Raw genomic sequence first — 5,932 nt, 5'->3', positions numbered from 1 at the left:
GCACACAAACACAGAAAAATATATTTTTTTTCCCGGCACTTTGGGGGTTACACCACCCTTCAACAGACGAGCCAGCCGGCCCTTGACTTATGACACAGGCGCATGCTTGGCGCTGCTACTTTGTTGATGCACGTGCGACTACAGCACACACAAGTCACAAACACAGAAAAATATATTTTTTTTTCAGGCACTTTGGGGGTTACACCACCCTTCAACAAACGAGCCAACCAGCCCTTTACTTATGACACAGATTTACATTTGGCACAACTTTGTTGATGCACGTGCGGCTACAGTGCACACAAACAGCAAAATATATATTTTTTTGCACTTGGGGGGAGCACCCCTGATGGACAGAGCACCCCCTGGACAACTCTACAGCACCCTTTTAGGACTACAGCCTTTATGGGACACTGCACAACAAAGCCCAGCCAGCCCCTATAGACTTTGGAGTGGACACAGCCCCTATGGACAACAGACTGCACAGCACAGCCCAGCCAGCCCCTATGGACTTTGGAGTGGACACAGCCCCTATGGACGACAACAGCAGCACAACTCCCACCCTCCTTTTTCACTGTCCACAGCCGCAGTGAAAAATGGCACCAACGCGGGGGCCTTTTATTGAATCCAAAACCCGCGAGAATCCGACAGCGGGGTGATGACGTTTTGCCTCGATTTCAGATCAGAGTCAGACGGGAAAACTCAAACCTGACTCGGATCCGGCTCGGGGTTCAGAAACCCCCTCATCTCTAGTTGTTATACTATTTAATTATATTGTGTTTACTAATATTTGAAAGGCAATAGTTTTATTTCCAAAACAGTTCTGCATAAAAATTATTTGCAAACGATTGAACGATGAAACTATCGTTATCATTCAATCGTTCATAAAAATCACTAAGTGGATACTCCCCTTAAGTCTAATAATCTATAAACAGAATATCTGTTAAAGTTATTTTTTATATGACCATGCAGTTAACTGGCTAATTTTATTTCTTTTTAACTTAAATATTATAGTACATTAATGAAAAATCTTAAACCGATTTTAAAGATGAAGATCTACATGTTATAAGTATTTATTCCAAACACAAGGGTATTCTTGCTGGCATAGATATTTAACACCAGTCATAGATCAGGGAAACAATGATGGCATGCTGCCAATGCTCTACAGCTTGTATATTATCTTAAATAAAATCAGGGCACCGATGTAACAAGTCAGTAGTGGCCACAGCATGACAAACAAATTAGAAAACAGCAGATGTGGCACAAATTAAGATGTATTTAGCATTTCAGCAGATACGATGTGTGAAAGACTTCTGTAACTCTGCTTTGTAAGCTTCATATAGAGTGCACATTAGACTGTTAATAAAATAAAACCTTCCAGCAATTAAAAGTGGAAATAGCAAGGATAAAAATGTGCACTGTTCCCGATAGACTGTAAAAGTCTTACAAAGGCCTATCTTTATGATAGGAAAACAAACTTTCACATGCTATGCTATGTTTTATGTGCTCTCATAGCTAACACTCCAGCACTTTTATGATCTTTCATCGTTACATATTTTATTTATGTCTTTGGTTCTGTGACTAAAATACATCATAGTATTTCCCACGTCATCCAGTGTAACATTCATGCATTATTTTAAATATATGTTGTAAATACGATTAGACCTTTACTAATTATCTTATTTACACTGATGCTAGTGCACCACACATACATGTGGTTTGACCTGATCCAAAAAAGCACACTGAAGATCATGTATACGTATAACTGCAAAAAATTGTGGAACCATTGACTTTCAACGGTTTTCTCTTCTTGCTCTGTGATTATTTTTGAATCACACCTGCACACACAGATTAAAATGGCAAGGCGCTATCAAAAGTGGGAGGAGCACATTTTGTTCCTCATGTTAGGCAGAGCCGGTCTGGTATAAGACTGAGCAAGACCTTCCTTATAGAATGATAGTTAAAACTTCTACAAAAACAAATGCAAAAATTAGGTTTGGTTTTGTGAAATAATATATTTAACTGGAATTGAAACAGTAAAAACCCTTCAGTAGAAAGCGCACATTTTATACTAGAAACACATTCATAAACAAATGAAACTAAACCCTAAATTATAAAGTTCTGGTGCTGATCAAAGAGTCTGCTCTGATGTCACCCAACTTTTTTTTAGATGAAAACGAGGAAAAGTTTACAATAATTAAGGGATGGTAGACTGTAATAATAGGCATTACTTTATTCTGATGTTTTTACTTTTTCCATATTTCTTTCAGGGATCAAACATCTGCAAAATAGTATGTACTATACTATCAGCTACCACGAACATTAGCTAGTGGAATCATCCCCTTTTGTACACCCCTACAAAAGTATTTGCTCATGATTGCAAAATAAGCACATTTGTGCAAAAGAAAAGAGGCTGCTCTTTTTCATTTTTCAGCATTTGAAAATGACCGTTATGGTGTCAAAAGTCACCTAATTATTTAAAATATCTAATCAAAAGTGTTATTGCTGCAAAGTACAAAGTACAATAATTCTGTATTGGCCTTTCTCAAAGTGTATTAGTACATAGTTTTCATTGTCCATGTTAACAAAAACTTAATTTTTAAAATTTTGCAAGGGAATGTATTTCTAAATGAGATTATAGAAGACAATTTAAGACAGTTGGATCATGCAATGAGATCAATTACTTAGTGCAGTAACACATTCAGCAGTTTTATTTAACACTTACTTTTGCAACTTGTGCACATTTATGTTCATGCCGCAATAAGATAAACACCTGTCACTGTGGTTTTGCTGCCAGTTGAGTCAGTGGATGCTGAGAATAATCTTGAATGTTGTCACATTGATTTGCTTGTCTCAAACAATGAAGCAGCAAGGTCATTGTGTCAGTAAAGTACATAGATTGCTGGAGGATAGGGGATGACCAGAGAAACACACTGCACCTAGAAGCATCTATATGAAGAAAAAAAAATGTTTTCAAAAGAGCAATGTTTCCTGTGTTACTAAAATATAAACTATAAATACCATTGTGTAATCCACAGTGTAGACCTACATATGTAAAGACACTGAACATTTTGTATGCATGACTATCAACTTGAGGCTGGATGTCTACTCCTTAGCATAAAGTCTCTTTAAGGAGACCAGATGTCAGCTAAAAATGCAAGATGTTTATAACTAGGGAAAGCAGAGCTATCAAATGAAATCCTGCTGAATTCATCTTTTTTTTTTTAAAAAAAGAGCATCTTGAATCAAAGAGTAGGTCCTTATGTATGGAAACCCTATTCCTCTCTTTTCCCCTTTCTCCATTATTCATGTCTAAACTAATTATTCTAAAAGAGAACGTTATTTAGAGTACTTGATCACAACTTGGCATTTATAAAGATGTCCCGCTGTTTTTTCTGTGCTGCTTCAAAGAGATGATTCAGTTTATCGAGGCTCTTGGCCAAACTAATTCTGGCATATAGCCATACAGTGTGCTTTTGCATATTCATGTTCCAAAGCTAGAAAATGGTTCTGTAATGTTTTAAACATGAATTTCAGTACATGAGAAATATGTGTAAAAAGGGTTATCTTAAAGGAAAAAGTGCAAAAGGACTCAAATATGAAGTTATGCTTGATAACATTATATAAACCACCTGATTACTCTGTATACCATAAGGTAGCGGTAATACAAGCTAGAGCTATGGCACAAATGTCTGTTTGATTTCTCTGGGGCACAGTAGAATATTCAGTTTACAAAATAAGATTTATTTATAAAATTAGCAGAAAAAGATATTCAGTACAGAAAGGTTTTTCTTTCTTTGTTCTGTATCTGAACTGGCATACTGTATTTATCAGTATTATTTTTACTAAAAGAAATAGTGGGGAATTTATTAGAGACCAGTTTTGGGGGCACGCTCCCTTTTTATATTGTATTATTATCTGTATCTAATAATAGTTGTTGTGTAATAATAATAATTTATGGCTCTCAAAAGGTTTTGTACTATAGTGGGAATTACTGTATAGCTTTCTTGACTTCTTTCTTGATCTGATGTAGTCCAATTGGATAAGTAAAAAAAAATTATTGAAGAAGCAACAGTACCTCCTTCTAGAGTATTCCCAATGCAAATAAGTTAAGATTAGCATGATGGAATACTTTATAGAATTGCAGCCAATCAGGAGCTTTCTTTCATTGTGAATCTATAATACAGTACAGATATGCCCAGTTATATCCTTGCTGGTCGTGCACCCATGACCCCTTAGCATTGTATAGTGTGCGCCAGAGCGTACCGTATATGCAGCCACATGGTGCGATACATGCGCACGTTTGTAGCGTGATCCGCAACGATATAAGCGGATGCATTTGTACCACTCTTTGATTATTTATTGTGTCAGCATCATACACAGATATACTGTAATTGTTCCCTGCCCTTTCATTTGTCTGATACTCATACCGGTGGTTGGGAAAATGCTGCTTAAACCACAAAACTGGGGGTCTGGTATATTTTGTTGACATTTATCATGTAGACATTCATAATGGTCCTGTGTTGAGTATGATTAATTCTAACCCCTCTAGTGCATAACCCTAACCTCCCCTCCTGTAGCCTAACCTTAACCCCCCTGCTGTAGGGCTGTGCAGCATGTCGAAATTTCACATGCTGACATTTTAGATAATGACATTGTGAACATGGCGACATTCTGCACATGGTAACATACAGATGTGCCCACATACATCTATCCTCCGTGCGCTACAAGTCGCGCCACACACAGTGTGACTCAGTAGCACCAATCAATGTTTCATGCGTCATTTTACCTTCAAATGCGTCTTATTCACACAGTGATGCAAATTGCACAAGCAGCTTCTGCTGATTAAAATGATATGCAGCATGCCTATGTTCTGTGTGTGACTGCGGGTATATCTGCATGCTAAACACTATGTTAGTGTTACAGCCGCTGACACTAATGTAGCATTTCACATGCAGATACACCCGCACTCGCTCAAAGAACATAGGCATGCTGCATATCATTTTAATCAGCAGGAGTCGACTGTGCTATCTATTTGCATCATTGTGCGAATAAAACGCATATGAAGGTAAAATGATGCATGAAAGATGCTCATTGCTACCGAGTCACACCACAGCATGCCGAAACTGGGAGGGTTGTTTAACGTGCCGGGAGGCTAAATGTATGTTAAAATCTTGACATTGCATACAGATGGGTCTACATTGTAAACCCATCTGTATGTAATGTCAAGATTTTAACAATGTCAACATAATAAACTAAAGAAACAACTATGTAAAATGTTAGCTTTGTCTGACCCATGTTTTATACGGTTACCTGCAGTATGTGAACATAAAACAAGTCCAGACACAAGAATCAAGGATCTAAAGGTGGGTAAACAAAAAAATTATATATCTGCAGATCGAGTGATCTGCAGATTAGAGATGTGCACCGACCCCCATGTTTTGGATTTGGATCTGGAATAACTTTGTGTTTTGGTTTTGCAAAACCACCCTCCATGTTTTGATTTTGGATCTGTATTTTTTAAAAAAAAAAATTGATAAAAACTGCCAAAATCACAGAATTTTGGCCTTTTTTATTATATTATTAATCTCTATAACATTAATTTCCATTCATTTCCAGACAAATTTGACCACCTGACAGCTCACAATATTGTTTTCATCCAGTTTAGGCCAAAAGGTTGCACCAAGCTAGCTGGCTGACTAAGCTGAGTGGCAGCAGTGGGCAGCACAAAACATGGCAGTTCAACCTCCAACATGGCACATCAGGAAAAAAATGTTTTCATTAATCAAGAGGCCTGAGGGAGCTGGAGTATATATGTAGTTGAAGGCAAAAATAAGGAAGGGTTGATTTGTAGTAAATTTAATAAAAATGTTTGATTCCACAGCAAATTTATGAGGTTGGAGGGGAGAGCATGGATGAACAACATGTCCCATGT

Source organism: Taudactylus pleione, unplaced genomic scaffold (genome assembly GCF_031769625.1).
Source record: "Taudactylus pleione unplaced genomic scaffold, aTauple2 ptg000162l, whole genome shotgun sequence".
NCBI lineage: Eukaryota > Metazoa > Chordata > Amphibia > Anura > Myobatrachidae > Taudactylus > Taudactylus pleione.
Note: the sequence above shows the minus strand (reverse complement) of the source record.